Here is a 16,611-nt window from a genome sequence, read left to right as displayed (position 1 = left end):
CTGATTGGGAAATATGCAGGTATGGAATAGCCTCTGGGGGAGCAGTTTGTGGATCTCTGGGGGTATTTATCATTGGTGACAAGGAAGGCTAAGATATTCTCCCTCCTGTCGTCTTGGATGAGACAAGGTTTCACAGTAAGATAGGGAGAAAGGTCAACCCTAAGCAGGGATGTCGTGGATTGTCTCTCCATAGACCTAAAGKGGACCATGTCTGTCTTTGAGGCTCATCCCTTACAAGCAAAAGCAGCCTGCGGAACACGTCCTTCAAAGATGCCTGTGTACCACAGCCACTGTTAGCTCCACTTCCTTGCAAACAAATCCCACATCTTAAGTTATGAGGACAAAACCACAGGGAAGGGAAGATTCCATAAGGGGGAACAGGTGGAAGAATTATAAAATACATCCTAGCAAAGCTATTATGGATAAGTATTAGCACTTCGTCTGTAACACGTGACCTTGTATCACTGTCCCAGCTGCTGAATCTTTGAACTATCTTGTAAAACATGTTCAAAACCCTGGAGGAGCACATAGCTCCTAAAGCTCACATRCTAATTTCAGCAGGCGGGTTTGCAGATAGTAAATGATTATTTGCAGGACAGGGCTGAAGATTGCCTGTGCTAGCAAGAAGGAGCCAAGCTGAGGTTTTCGTTTAGGCCTCTTTCTAGGAACTATTAGCAAGGGAGAAACTGTCTGTCCTTTTCCTTTTATCTCAAAAACATGGCAAGGATGCAAACCAACCCCCCACCCCGCTGTGAGTGATTGACTTGTTTGGCTGTTGTTGCCTTATCCTGGGTAGCTGTTTCTGTAGCTGTGACACCCAGAGGGGCCTTTGGGATTTCATCTACTGCAAAGACATTTCTTGTATTGTGTAGCGTCCTTAAAAATCACAGTGCTAAGTAGAGCAAATGCAAAGCTAAAGAGCAGACGGTGGGGGAAGTGAAGAAGCCAGTAGACAAAAGAAGAGAAAGGAAGGGAAAAGCTTCTGGATGCCATTCAGAGTAAGATGGCTGAATAGAGATACCATGGGACTATTTCAGAAGAGATAGAGGAAGGTTGGAGGAGACCAGTAATGTTGTGACAGAAAAGCAGTGCCCTTTGTGAGCATAGAAAAGGAAGTATAAGAAGTATAAGATTCTTGAGCCCAAAGCTTTTTCCTTGTAGAAGAGAATTGCCCTTCATTAGCAGTACTATAACCTCCTTCCCACTCAGTCCCCAGACATTAGGCAACTGCGTGGTCTGTGCGGTTGGTTATTGCAGAAGGTCTTATGTGATACTTGCAAAGCAAGAGGGAGGCATGTCCTGAAGGTAAGCAGCTAGATGGCCATGCTGGATTTGACATGTCCCATGAATCCAAGTGCTTCATGCTGAAATTACATGGGAGCTTGCAAGTCTGTTGCTGTAAGAGAGGGGAGAGGAAGCATCAGTATTCTGCTCTGGGAGGGAAGAACGCCAGGTAAGCCCATGAGCATGGAGCACAGCTATTTAGCAGAGTGGTGTGATGCTCTGTACTGCTTACAGCRAAGTCACAAAATCCCAGAGGATTGCCAGCTGCCAGGAAACATACTTGCAATAACATTAGAGGCATCCAGTCTGTSAATAAAATCTCCAGATAATCATTCTTTCGCTGACAGAATTCAGTATACATATCACTGGAGGATTCCTGTTTTAATAGATCAGCATATAAATTGTTTAATCATGTTTGATTTCCTGGGCTGAGATGCAACTTAATTTCCTGGAATATGTGCCTGGCTATATTCTGCAGATAGCTATTCTTGATATGCTTTGCTCCCTCGATTTCTTCTGATAGGATGCTTTATAGGAGGAATAAAAAGAAACCAGATTCCATTCTGCTGACATCTGCTTTTGTTTTAAATAGTAACAAATTTAATTACAATCTAATTTTAATTTGCTTGTTATAGAAAGTTTCTTAAAAAAAAAACATGGGAGAGGTAGATGTTTTGTTTTAATATCTGGAAACATGAAGAGACATATCACTCATGTTATAAAATATATAAATGCAGGAAAAATAAAKTAAAGAGAAAATTAATCTAAATGAGAAAGTTGAAATTTAATGCTTAAATTTCACTGATACACAGTGYTTCCTTTGGGATGAGATTTCTTTTTTTTTTCCCCGCAAAAAATTATTTTGTCAGGTTTCAGAATAAGTATTCTCCATTGTTTAAAGTCAAGAAGGGTCAGAGAAAGAGAGACCTTGAATCGTCAGCAGTTCTTCATTCCATTTTCACCATTGGTCCCTGTGTCTCTCACCTGGATTGAACTAAAATTCCAGTTGTTTGTACCAGGAATTCCTGTTGGAGGCAGATCAGGATTTATCCTTCTCAGCATGGACCTATTCTAAAATAACATTGAAACCTGAGGAGAGGAAACAATCTCCAGTTTCATCAATGGTCTGCAAGTTGCAGCGGACGGCAGAGAAACGAGGTGGTGAACAAAGACACTCGGAGCCAAGATTCTGAAATGTGCTTGTGTAGGTTAGAGAAGAGCCACTTCATGTCTGAAACGGACTTGAACTCATCTGAAAATCTGACTATTTGCATTCTTCAATGAGAGCTGCCAGCTGCCAAAGTCATTGTCGAAAAGCCATCCTGAGGTGTCAAAACTCCATTTTAACATCTCTCATAGAAGTAACTGCTTTTCACATTTGCTGATTTTACATGATGAACAAAACCATGGGTGGATGTCAACTGGAATCTGTAGTAGAAGGGTGTCCTTATGTCAACATGTTTGTCACAGAAAAGAGCAGGACCTGAGCTGTTGAAGCTCAYTGAGTTCGGGTGAAGAATAGCAGGCAAGGGGTTCTTGATGCTTTCTTTGCTAGCGGTTGGTTAGGCAGGCCTGTGCTCTCTGAGGGAGGCACAGGGTGACTGGCTAGGTTTTTAACCAAAGGAGAGAGAGCAGCCAAAGGGCAAGGACTGGCTTACAAACAAGCTAATGCCCCCAAAGAAGGAATATGTGTCCTCTCTTCCTGTCTCCTCACGCACGTGCCGGCTCCTTGCCCTACGAGCCCTGCACAGCAGAAAATCAGCCAGAATCTCTCAGCCAGGGAAGGCCAGTCCTCAGCTGCTCAGGATGCTTCCAGATCTGTGCAAAGTAGACACAGAGTAGTTTGTGTCCCCCCTGTGAACTGTAGGGAGTTCAAATGGCTGGGGGCAAGAAGGGAGTCATGTCTCGGGCCGTCAACCCGGCCATACGGTATGTGTGCCCTAAGATGGGAGTCATCCCATGTTAGAGATTGGCAGTATGATATTCTCCAGGGCTGGAGTCCCAAGAACACAACCAATAGCAGCGATGGGTCTGTGACTCCTTCTCTGCGTTGTATCTGCCCTGCTTGCTGCATATTCACTTCCCTCATCCTTTTCTTTCCAGTTCCAAAAGCTCAGTCCTGTGTGTGTTGATGCTCCAGCTTTGTCCTGCACTGTTCATGTTGTGCCACACTCACACGTGCCCTTTGTAGCTTCTGCGTTGCCCGTGTGGTTCTGCATGTGCAGCTTCAAGCATAGGACAGGCTAGTCCTGCTGCTGGGAAGAGCAGACATCTCCCAGCAGTGGTGCACTAGCCCATTGGTGTGGTCCAAGCAGAGAACATGGTGCACTGTCCTCTGTGATAGGGACTGTCTTTCATAAATGCTGCTTGGTCACAGGTCAGCTTTATTTTTGTAGCCACTGGTGGAAATATGGCTCAGATCCCACCTGTCCACCCTTTGGGATGACTTTCATCGAGAAGCAAGTAGTACCTCTGATTCTGGAAAAGAAATGTCCTCCGAAGTGAAGCTGTTTAAATACTGCTGCTCGTTAATTGCTTTTCTAGTGCTGCAAGGGTACAGGCATGGAGAGCAAGTAAGACCGTTCATGCTAGTATTAATAGAAGCCCCATTCTTCTGGGTCTGACTGATTCAGTGGGTGATGTGCCCCCAGCTGTGCAAAGCCTTGAACAGAGGAAGGCAGCTAAGTCAGCTTCAACAGCAAACTCTGCCTGCTCATAACAATTGGAAAGACAGCATTTAACTAAAAGAAAAATTCCACTATCTAAATAAAAGCTGCTCTGGGCTAGTGTAACTTGTGTTGTAGCTGTGTGTTTGTTTAACATGTGACTTAATGCTAGGGTGTTCACTAAGCATGGTATTGSCACAGCAACAGCAGTAGCACATGCCACGTTTTCTGCCTTTTGAAGTGCAGAGTCTTGCTTAACAGAAACTTACACATGCCCTGGCTGATGGGAACTGCATCCTTTTGCGCGCTAGTTTAAAAATAACACACACACACACACACACAGAGGGCTCAGCAACCGGACATGCTTTCCCCTGTTTCGGGAGTTTCCTGAGAGCACAGCCGGATGTTTTTAGCCCATGTTAGGAACATCCCAAGAAAAGGAGCTGTGGAAGGGTAGAAGAGGTGCGACTGATCCTAGGAGGTGGAGAGAGAAATGACTAAGAGCAGACATCACTTGTAGGAGGCAGCTCCAGTATCCATTTATTATTACACATTTGATCGTCTGCTGCAGGTTTCTGTGTCATCGGTCTGGTGCTGAGTGATTGTATCTCTACTTGCTRAAAAAAAGAAGGGAAGAGGTAATGCTGATTTGAAGCCTGACTCAATGTTTTTGATGCCTGACCAAAGTCAGAAGAAAAAAAAGATGGTTGTCTGCGTCTGAAGCAAGTAYGGCCTTGGTTACAACAGCCAGGGTTCTTCTGTTGTGGAGCATCTTTGGAACCATCTATGATTTGAGACATTGGCGACTTGATCTGTCTCTTTTGTTTCTAATTGCAGAAAATTGGTAGATCCTTTTAGAGCTTAACGTTCATGAGCTTCAGTATCAGAGACCTCATTTGCAGTCATTGTAGAAAAAAATCTTAATATTCAGTATTATATGTGGTAACATAGAATTTGCTGTGTATAGTCTTAGCAAAATTAGGAACTTTATAGGAACTAGGGAGAATCAGATTAAAATATTAGCTAGCAGTTTTAGAACAAACAATAAAAGACGCTTTTTCACACAACTTGTCATTCACACAGTGGTGAATGAAAAATCCACTGAGAACTGTTAAATACAAATACACTGTCTTTGGTCCAGGAAGTCTCTAGTATTTCTGGGAAAATGTCACTACATGCTTTCCTGGAGTTTRTATCTTCCCTCGGCATCTGTTATTGGCTGCTGCCAGAGACAGGATGCCTGGCTATGGCCATTCTTACATTTTTGTGTAAGACCAGAAAGGTTGGCTTCTCTTGGAACAGCCCATCCCTGACATAGGTATGAMAACACCTCACTTCAAAAATTACTGCCTTCCACTATCATGTTTACAGTTCCCTGTTTTGGTGGGRGTAAGGTTTGAGTTTTCAGTATAGAATTTTGCTCCATGTTGGCTAGGAAGCCCATCCATTGCAGGAATCTTCATGCCATTCGAATGGAATTGTGTATTTTGGGGGAAAATCTGGCTGGACTGCACTGTGGACTATTCCTCCATGACCTSGTCCTGAGTACCTACTCAGGTAGGTTAGGCACACAGCCTGGCCCGTACCCTATGAATTGAGCAAAGTTTTGCTAACATATCTCTTTTCATATGTTAACATAGCCCTGGAGTCTTCTGACAATGTGAGAAAAAAGCCCCTACCTGTTTTGTGGAGGGCCACACAAGGGTCTCCAGGACAGTGTTTGAAAATGTGCTAGAAGATTTTCCAAGCAAAACTTGTAGGTCATTCAAAATGGCAACTCGTTACTTGCATCACCGGTGCTAGATGTGACCAATTCTGACTGGTTTTCAAAATGAGACTGGTGAAGGAATTCAGAGAACTTCAACTTCATCTTAGCTGTCTTCCAACCTTTCTGGCCTTACGTTATAAAAAAGAGTATACAGAAAGGGGGAGGAGCTGTAATAGAAAGTCATGTGCTGTTTTGTGATGGTGCTGCATGTCAAACATGTCCAAGAGGTGCTGCATTTTCCGCAGTTGCTGGTGTCCATGTCCGGCTCTCTMGAAGTGCTGCTAGATCAAGCTCCACTTTTTCACCACCACCCTTCAGACCCTGTCCTTTGGAAGCTCCAACCAAAAGGTTTTCTTGCTGAACAGGAAAGACTTCCTTTTTGATGAAAGGAATAAGAATTTGTATGGGCAGAATATTTTGATAGTACCCCAACAGAAATAGAGGATATTTCCCTAGGGGATTTCTGTTCCTGAAGGATCTTTGAAATCTGTGGTAGTAACAGTGTGCTAAGGACCATGAAGGCACCATGTGCCTTCCCCAGTGTCTCAGTGCAGGAGGTGTAAAACAGCACAGCTTGTGCAGAGGTGGTGCAGGGCACTCTCACATGCTCAGTGCTTCATTTTTCCACTGTGGCCATGATCTCAGGGAGAAATCCTGATCAGTAGCACAAAAAGTTTCCGTAGGATCAACTGGGGTGAACTCTCATTCCGGAGGGAAAATATAATTTCCACTTTCTCCCATCATATAGGCATCAGAAGTAAGCCTTAACATAAGCAGGCCGAGTTGTGCAGCCATAAAAATGTAGGCAATATGGTTTTCATTACAGCTGGATACTCCTCCCCAGGCAGTAAAATTAGTTTCTTTGCTTTAAAGAACTAAGAACTCCTCTTGATGCTATTTTATTTTAATTTCTCCTCCAGGATCTCAAAGCTGTTGCTTACAGAACTGGTGATTTACTCCATGATAATTTTACTTCTGGAGCAGCAATAGGACAATGACTAATTCTGTAGGTAATCTAGAAATAATTTTTCTTTTGCAAGAAGACAAACTGCAAAGTGGAAAGACTCACCCACCCCAGAAATCATGTACCCTTTCATATAAATCCAAAATCTCCTGGGCCATCGTGGTTTTGGCTTCAGAGAGTGGTGCACACAAACACAAATTCAGTGACAGTGACACATCCCTTCTAACTTGACTGTTTCCCCTGGACTTCTCTGACTTGCTCTGTTTTTCACAAGCTCTTGGGACTGGATTTTCTCCCCCAGTCTCCCTCACCAATCCCCTGCATTTTGGGACTCCTGAAATACGGGCCTTTGAAAAGGAAACCAGCTGCTCAATTGCCAGTAGAAGCTTCCATTATCGGCCAAGGAGCGGCAGCGGGGGAAGTGCTGGCACAGGCAAACCACCAGTGATTTTAGACCAGCACCTACGCAAGGTCCTGCTTACGTTACTCTGCCACTCACAGGGGTGTAGTGGTGTTAGTATAGCAGTGGATATTTTAAGAAAAGTGACATGATAACCCATGAACCAAGGCCAGATTCYGCTGCGAGTGATGTCTGCTGACAGCCTTAACTGACAGCAAAACTGCATCCTAAGTCATTTATATCTGATTTCCTGGCAAGGTGAAAAAGATAGACTTTGCTTTCTTTACAGTGATGATTTTTTTTCTTTCTGTTTTTTTGTAATTTAATTTGACAAGGGGGAAATAAGCCCCACATAACCAGTTGAAAACCTGCTTTAAATGTCAAAGCACCTACAAAAATGAAAAGAACACCTAAAAGCCAAAATGTATGCTGATGCTCTTTTTCTAGTACACTTGGCCATCGAGCTGACCAGCATCAGTCCATTAACATTCAACATTTCCAGACGTCTCAGAGCTGTTTACAAGTGCCCACGGATGTCCATTTGATTGACTAGTGAATGGCAGCCAAGCCAGAAAAACTCTGTAAGTATGAACTGTTGTTTTTCTTGCTCAGGGCTCCTCTTAAGAGAATTAATCTTTAAAATGCTCCCTTTTTAAAGCAGAAGGAAGCAGGAGAGGGTACTGGGAGGCAATGAATGAACAGGAAGCCAAGTTTCAATCATTTCTGTGCAGCATTAATTTGACTTTTGGCTGTTGGTGGTCAAACAGAAGCACAGACCAGATTTCTGGTTTAGCTGAGCGTGGATGAGCTGATGGATTGTTACTGACAAATGCCCTGTGTAAATGTGATGGCTGATCAGCACAGCAACATGTGAGCACAAGAAGGGAGCTGACAGGAGGTTGCTTTGGGCAGTTGAGTGCTCCCTTTCTCCTGACTTCTGCAGGGGATGAGGAAATGAGCAGAGTTAAGGTGAGTGTGGCACCGAGGGGGTTGCACTGACAGAGGTGTGAGTTCMTGTCTGTGTTAGCAGCATAACCCAAACCGGCCAGTGGTACATTCACCGCGCTCTTCCTTAGCAAGCAGTGGAGCTGGTTCCTCTGACCAAGGGACCACAGCAGGCTGTCTGGGCACACATGCAGCAGCCAGGCCTGTGCTACCATGCTTACACCCGGCTGCCCTCCATCCACAGGAACCCTGGAGGCCCTGGCACATCACTGCAAATCACAGCCCTGTCTCTTCTCTTCAAAGCCCAGCTGCAGAGCTATGGAGGGCAGATAGGAGCAAATCTGCTTCCCCTTCCTCTCGTAGTCAAACAGTTTCTGAGTGTGCCACTGCAACAGAACATCTGGATTTGTGTTTGCGAAAGCCATCATGCTGCATGATCCTTTTGAGCCCTTCTGCTCTCTACTCCGATGCCCTGAATGCTCTGGGATGGAAATGCAGGAATTTTAGAGATGCAGCCATGATCTGCATCCTGAGACCTGAGGAAACTTCCCAAGATTGTCTCCCCAAGAGACAAAGGAAACAAGAGGCTCCTTAAGCCTTTATGCATAAGATGAAGTTAATTGAAGTTGTTTAATATATGCTTGCTGCTGTGTTTTAGTGCTGCTTTGAGAGAGTCCTCCTCTGCTGTGAAAATGGAAACAAGCATTTGCTCTCAGCTTGGCCTGGCAGCTCCTGCATGGAGTCACCTTTCTTTCGGCACTGAGCCTGCAGGTAGGCCATGGCTAGGAGCCAAACTTGCCTACTGGGTAGGGAAAGGGAGGGAGAAGAAGATCGGGTGAGGAAGGGGTGAAGAAGGGCAGGTTCAGAGTCCTGCCAACATTTCAGGAATCAATCTGACTGGGACAGGGCTTGTGTCCTCAGGAAGGTTTTGGCCTGATGATGCAATGTGCTGTATGTCCTTAGGCAGAGAAACAAGAAATGTGATGCACTGACCTTGTTGAAGGGAGAAACATGTTTGGTCAGGTCGCCGGATGAGCTCCCTTCTACTCTTGGCTCTGTCCCCCTCAGTGAAACTGGAGAAGATGAAATGGTTGACCATTGAAGAGGCCACCAGGTAATTTCAGTCTCTGGTGGGTTGGCTCTCCCATATTGCATAAATTCCCTGGGAGTRTCACATGTCAGGAACCAATATCAGAGGATCAGAATAGGCAAAGCTAGCTGAAAATGCTGCTGCAGCCTGGGTTGGAGTCAAAGACCATCACTTTGGTCACACCAATCTTCCCTGTGACTGCTCTCAGTGCTTCTTTCTCTACGACATCAAACATAGACTATTCAGGCTCATTTCTGAAGCACATCCCACCCTTCCTCATCTCTCTCTCCCTTCTGCAATATCAGCTCCTACCTTCCATTGGCCTGTGAGCCCAAGTCCATTACTCRCTTGTTAAATCCTTAGACTAGCAGATCTTTCTCAAGGTGTCTTTAATGCTCTGAAGCTATTCCACAAACTATCCTCTTCAAAATGCTTCCTTAAATTTCTCCTTGGCTAGGAAACCTCCAAAGCCCTTGCCAGTGTAGTACCACCAGTAGCTGACAYCACTGCCCTGCAGGTTGCCTATTGATATCTTACTGCCGCCTGGCACTTCCCAATGCATTTGTCTGTCTGCATCTATCTATTGTATTTTGTCCTAAATTGTAAGCTCATTGAGATAGGGACTTTCTGCTTCTGCATTTAGAAAGCCTTCCCAGCTTGATTCAAATCCTACTTCCGGTAACATGATATRTATTTCATGGCAGTAGAGTGAGTTGGCTTCTTAGGGAAGTCTCTTCACTGCAGTAAAGGCTAAGTCCTTGTTACCTCACAACAAATAACCATCAGGTAAACAAATCTGAAATTTCTACTTCTAATCAGAGCACTTCCTGAGTGAGGTTAGCCCTGGTTTCCTTTGATCAGATTTTTTTAATCTCTCCTTCTAAGAAAGCAGAGGAAAATATTGTCTTAAAGGTGTATGGGTGATATAACACCGACAAAAAATATCTTGTACCTTATTTCTCCCACATATATGGAGAAAAAAGTGTAATTCCTTTAAAAGAATCCTGGTAAAGAAGAGGTCTGCAGTTCACAGAGTCAGCAGCAGTATGCCATAGATGTCGGTGGGGTCAGGAAAGTCACCTAAACTAAAGTTCGAAGCTCAGCTCTGCAGTGGGTGTTTTGCTGCCTGCCCGGACGAGAATGAGTTGCGTCAGCAGAGCTGCAACATTGCCCTGTTCTGTTTCACGCCTCCGATTTCCCAGGGTGAGCCCCGCTAGCACAGCCCTGCGCCTGGCTGGAGGGGCAAAAGCCCTGCTGTTGACACAGTACCTGCAACGGCTGACGTTTACCTGATCTCAGCACTGCGCAGGGGCTCCAAATCTCGGCCCCCCCTTCTGCATAAGGCACTTGAGTGTGCTCAGCTAAAGGCCTGTGAGTTATTCCTGTAAAGGCAGGAGCCGTCAGCTGCGCTCTCCGGGTGTTAGTGGTTGCAGAATGGGGAAAACAGGTCGCTCTCTTTAAGATAACAGTTGCTAGAAGGGTATTAGCCTGGTTTCAGTGTCCTGGTTTTATTTGTTCGTCCAGTGATTCCACCCTGCTCTCCACCCTGATAGTGGTTAGCGCAGCGTTAATTAATACAGTCTCAGCCATTCGGCTGGGGATTGCGTTAGACTGAACGAGTTACAGATTGGACCAGTGTGGGTCACTCTGTCAGGACAGGTGAGCAGTGGTTAGTAGCATGTGGTGACACACTAGTGCTGAGCAGCAGCAGGCGGGATTTGCCATTGCCCAAGGGTACGGAGCTGTGCAAGGACAGTTCGGACAAGGTTAACCCATGGCTGAAAGGCTTGGTCGAGAGATGGGTACATGTGCTCAGCACACAGGCAGCAGCAAGCAGTAACAGCACAGGCAAGACATCAGACTGTTAAAAAATAACTCCCTAGGATGTACTTGCCTAAACAAGCCTTAAGGGCATGGATTTCTTAGAAGCCCATAAACGAAGCCMATCTCCCCCTTGCCAAAAAGCCTGACTACATAATGGTGATGTTTTTGTGGCTAAAGCCCAGGACAGGGATTCACACCATCTAGGTGTGGTACCATCCCTTCCACTGTCTGCTTCTGTGCAACCTCAGGTGAAACCCTTATCCTGTTTGTGCATCAGTTTCCATATGTACAACATTTGGTCTGGTTGCACGAGGGGGCCAGGAGGCCGTGAAGCACTTGGGGATCCCCCGTGGAAAGTGCCACACACATGCTCAGAGGGTTAGCTGGTAGTCGATTCTTACCTGCTTCCTGGTGATGGGCTCATTTTCTTCTTTTAAATATTGGATCTGGCTGCCTGGGTTGTTGCCGCTGCGTACAGCACAGCCCATCTGTGTGAGCTGTAGATCACTTTTTCCAGGCCTGCCAGCTCACAGACCTTGCCCCTGACCTGGGGAGATCACCATTAGAGCTGAGTGGGTGGCTCTGGCTTCACAGCTCAGCATAGGACAACTGCAAAGCTCTTCCTTTACTTTTCAAAATTAATGTAAAAAATGATGATAAGCTAAATCTAGATATATGCAGCAATTATGTGGGATTCCAGACCTTGCACCTGTAGCATAATACATAACAGAGCCAGTTAACTACTTCATCTAATGATTGCGCTGAACAGTATACAAATCACATTATGCAGGGTGAGCAGAAAACCATTTTTCAATCAAAGCTGATGAGCTTGCAAAGACTTTCTTTGCCCAACTCTCTCTTACTGCAGCTTTGTCCTCTTCTCCTTGGAATCTTTCCTGTTATTTTTCTACCTTCCTGTCGCAGGATGCAACATTCATTACAATAATAGATCAAACTTTGAGTGGAAAAACTCTGCTTTACAGTTGTCTTCAAGATTTCCCAGTTTCATTCCTGTTTACTGATCTGCAGCCCTGACCCTTCTGCTCACCCTGCCAGGTACAACGTTGTAATAACATAGCAAAACAAACCCAACAGTCCTGCGTATATACCCATAATTAGCAGGAGAGTATTTATTTCCACAAAATACTTTGATGAGCAGAGGATGGAGCAGAAAGTTTTTTATCATCTGTCCAATAGTTTACAATTATAATGTATCTAGGCCTTAACATAATTAGATTTTCAAACAGAGGGATGTGAAATTATCTTACTCTCGGAGCTGATGGCAGCTAAGAATAACCTAGGCAGACCTGCTGCATGTCAGGGCAGCCTTCTCTGACAGAGTTAGGCTTTTTATGCAACATGGGTGGTCAGACACTGGAACAGCGGCCTAGAGAGATTATGTGTTATCCGTCCTTGGGGATACTCAAAACTTAATTGGAGAAGGTCCCAAAATGCAAAAGTTATCTCTGCTTTGAGCAGGGGTTTGGACCAGAGACCTCCTAAGGTCCCTTCTGACCTGAAGTATTGTGAGATGCTGTGTGCTCTGTGAGAGCAGCATCGCCTGTTGATGGCAACAGGACTCCCTGCAGAAGCCTTTCCTGGGAGAAGATCGGCTAGGATTTGGCATCCTGATACTGACTGAGCTAGAGATAGAAAGATCAGTGGTATATGAGGCTATCACTTTGTTTGCCCACAGTGCCATCCCTGTGAGGAATTCAACATACCTTGCAAATGTTCAAAAGTCTTGTAATGTCTTGTAAAGTTTGAAAACTGTCACACTGAGGAGGAACACAAGGCGTTGAGTGGCCAGGCAGTTTGCTGAAACACCCACAGACAATTCCTCAGCAGAACTGGGGAGSGAATATTGCCCTGCTGCTTCACATCACTCCCAGCTGTCATAGGTTGAGACATATTTAGAGGAATATTTTCAAAAACATCCAACAGTCTTAAAACCCAAGTCTTGTTACCTGGCAGCAAGCTTGAAGTTCCCAGTACCTAAATCACATCTAAAACACAAATATAGGTGCCTAGTAATGAGAGCAATGATATTCTTCTTACCTAATAGTAGTCATCCAAACACTAGGTGTCTTTAATAAGCCAGTTGTATATAATTCCTATAGTTAATGGAGAGAAACACCTGTGAAAGTCAGTTCACCTTATCCTCTTAGCTGCCTGTCTTAAAATGGGATAAGTCATACTCTGGAGGTACATTTGCTTAGAAGCTCTGACAACTGAAAAAGACCAAGCTCCTGAATATCAAACAGGCAAGGATAGGGAAGATGAATCCCACCCTAATGACATAGATTGTCTGGGGATTTAACCAAAGCTTTGTCACTGAAAGGTTACTTAAAATTTCTATATCAATTTCTTAACCTGAAAAAGTCAAATGCTTAAAATACCCTGACTAGACAGCTTTCTTTGTCTCTCTGTGTCTAAATGCTTTGAAATCTGGTCAGAGATCCTACCGACAAGTGCTGTGGATTCYCTTATGAGATACATAGGAGGAAATTCTCAGTGGAAGAGTAAAATTGGTGCAAATTTCTTTGGAAGGGTTTTTGTTGACTGGATTTTTGTGGGRGTTTTTTTGTTTGTTTGTTTCCTGTTACTTTTATGTTATCAGTATGAAAATATTAAATTATGTGACCAGTGTAGACAGTAAGACTAGCCACAACTATTATATAATGTCTAGTTGCAGTAAACATCTCAATGATTATTTCTTTGATTGCAGTGCAAACGTATCCTGTGTACAATATGTGGGTTACTGGGTAGAGTTATGTCATGACTCAGGATGAGCTAATATCATAAGCAAATGTTAACGAAGGGTGGGATTTTCATTAGTTTCTCATTATTGACCTATTTCAGTTCCCACTGAAGGTAGCAGCTGAAGAGGGACATCTTAGTGAAGGAAAATCTCCTCAGATTATTTACGTTTATTGAGGACTTGTTCATGTCAGAAGATTGTGGGAGCAGGTATGAGTGGGACATTTATCAAAAGCACAGGCTGAGCAGCATCTTACAGATGTGAGGAGTCCTGCTCTCACACGAAGGGTTTGCTCTGCTCAACAGACCCCGTGTGACTGCTCACACCAGTGAGACTTGCCAGGAGTCGGTCCTTGCACACCTGCATTCCTGAGTTCTGCATCTCTCCATCCTGAGGGACCTGAAGGTAATAGATACAGGACAACGTCTTTTGCCCCACAGSAGGCAGGTTCCTTACACATGCCAGGCCTCCCAGCTGGGAGGTCCCAGCGTTACCGTCACAGGTCAGGCATGCTGCCTTCTGAGTCACCCTCCCTTGGCCTTGCTCTTTTACCTCTACTCTAGTCGGTACCTGGCTGCTGTATCCCTAACAAAACAGCAGCTCCTCTTCCTACCCCAGACACCTCTTTGCCAACAACAGGGAGTAAGAGAAAAGGTCCTTTTCCAGCTAATTAACTGGTGAAAAGAGAGAAACAAAAGGCAGGCATAAACAGCTGGTTCTCTCTTTGGGGAGAGTTATGGAGCGGGTTCTCTGTGGACCACTAAATAGACTGAGGCTCTGCAGCCTAGAAAAGATGTGGTGTGAGAAGTGGCTGAGAGAGATCTAGAGCTGAGAATGGTTATTTGTGGTTCCTCATCCTTCAAGAACATGGGGCATTAATAGTATTATCAAGTGGCAAGTTCAAAGCAAACAGAAAGAGGGGCTTTTTCATACAGCTTGCAGCTAAGCTGTGGAAACCATGTCAGTTCATGGAAGCCATAAGGTACAAAGTGACCTGTCAAGGTCTGTTACACATAAGCACAGTATCTCTGGCTCAGGAAATCCCATAGCCACAGAACGGGAGCATGGGGAGAGCGTGCTGGGGAAGTTTCTCTCCTGTTTAACCTTCCACTTTTTCCTTAGGTATCTGCTGTGGGCCACTGCTGGAGACAGGATACTGGGTTAGAGGGATCTTTGGTCTCTCCCAGGGTGGCTCTTTTTATGTTACATTATGTTAGGTAGTCCTAGACTCCTCTTCTATAATAAAAATAAAAGCCTTGAACTCACATATTTCCGTATGGAAAAAATAGCTATCTTGGGATCCTGCTTATATAACTGGAATCACTTTTGTTCTCCACCCTACCAGAAGAAAAGCAAAAGGTTTTTATGTCCTATATGATATTAATGAACAGAGTTTCCTCTGAACAGAGGATGTTTGGAACACTTTTAAAATCTCTGTTCAGGAAAGATTCAGTCCCTCACACTGGGGAAAAGTGATTTTATGTGTCCTTTCTAAGATAATTCTAAATCATTACAAACCACGTCATTCTGATCTTAATAATGACTTTTACCTATTTATCCTCTGGCTGTGCCTATTTTATGATATTAGTCTTTACAGAAAATAGCACCCAGCTTTCAAAGGAGTAGAATTAAGAGGCTTACAACATATGAAAGACAGCGACGTTAAATTGTGCTCCCTGTTCTACCTTGCATTTGAAAAGGGAAAGTAGGTGAGCAGTTTCCAGGGCCAATTGCCCAGCCCTCTTATACAAAAGGACATAGTGTGAGACAATCTAATTAATCYAAAAAGAAAAATTAGACAAAGGTGACAGAAACTGAGAGGTAATAAGTGACTTGCTCACAGGGAGATAAAAATTATACCAAGTCAAAAGCAGATTTAGGAACAAAGCACCGGTCTYCTCACAGCCAGTCCACCCTCTCTGCAAATATTATTCACGAGATAATAAAAATTATTCTCATGAGTCATTGCCATATAAAAATGCAAAATTCTCACTGAAGTGATGGCGTGATTGACTGGATTTTAAACTTGCCTGCACAGTTCTGGGAAAGCCCTGTACAACACAGAGAGAGTTACTACCCAAACAGCATGAAATGCCATGCAAATAAGTGAAGAGCATGAAAGGTGGACAGTGCACTAGTTCTGKTTTTTTTTAAGAGTCTAAGAGATTTTCAAGAGTGCCTCTGCAACTGAGAAGCAGAAATGGTTTGGATTTTTCCTATTCTGAAGCCTTCCTGTCTACATTCTAATTTAGGATATAATTAAGGGGTTTTTTTTTTTAAGAAAGTTCACGAAGAAAGAAAGCTAACAAAAAACAATCTCTGCTGTGTCTAATGCTGGAACAAATCCAGACAGTGCTACAGATGAAATAAGTTTTCTGTCTGTTGAGTTTCACTGCTGTATGTGTTCATTTCTGGTAGCAGTCATGGGRTTCACGTACTGGTGGTCTGACCTGGAGCTGGCAGGAGCACGTAGCGCACATCACTGTACATGGACCTCGTCTGCAACAGCGCGTGGGCTGAGGGGAGCTCCCATCGCTCTGCCCTGCTGTGCAGGGGCAGCGTCGCATTTTCACTAAGCCGAGGCCAGTGGRAAGCAGCTAGCTGTTAAATCAGTGCCTCTGCGTTGTCAAACTGCCCCCTGAGGTGCTGTCTCCTGCCTCAGCAGCCCTTCTCGGTGGAAAGGATAGCTCTGTGCGCTTCGCTCAGGGCCAGCTAGGGTAGGAGGTGGTGGTGCGGCAGYGGTGTGAGAGCAGATTGCCTGGCTGTGCACGTTCTGCATGAGGTAGATGTTAACCAGCGTTTGCTGATGGGCAAACCAGAGCTTTATGTCCTGAATATCCTGGAATGCTGGACTGCACATGCCCAGCTTGGGAAGGATCCCGGATCCATCCTACATAGGCATCACAAAC

The 16,611-nt window shown here is 44.5% G+C and overlaps 1 long non-coding RNA gene across 26 annotated transcripts in view; it reads left to right on the top strand.

Moving 5' to 3' along the window:
- LOC112967900 overlaps window positions 1-16,611 on the top strand; it is a 122,880-nt gene that overhangs the window by 83,108 nt on the left and 23,161 nt on the right. For 24 of the 26 annotated variants that reach the window (XR_003254169.1, XR_003254164.1, XR_003254162.1 and 21 more), the window contains 5 exons: window positions 6,639-6,724; window positions 7,530-7,663; window positions 8,686-8,798; window positions 8,991-9,141; window positions 14,008-14,107. This is a non-coding gene — a long non-coding RNA (uncharacterized LOC112967900). The remainder of the gene's footprint in view (window positions 1-6,638; window positions 6,725-7,529; window positions 7,664-8,685; window positions 8,799-8,990; window positions 9,142-14,007; window positions 14,108-16,611) is intronic. The other 2 variants (XR_003254167.1, XR_003254147.1) reach the window with 2 other exon arrangements.

This window comes from Apteryx rowi, unplaced genomic scaffold, assembly GCF_003343035.1.
Source record: "Apteryx rowi isolate R43461 unplaced genomic scaffold, aptRow1 scaffold_3, whole genome shotgun sequence".
NCBI lineage: Eukaryota > Metazoa > Chordata > Aves > Apterygiformes > Apterygidae > Apteryx > Apteryx rowi.
This window is presented reverse-complemented; position numbering and strand designations above follow the sequence as displayed.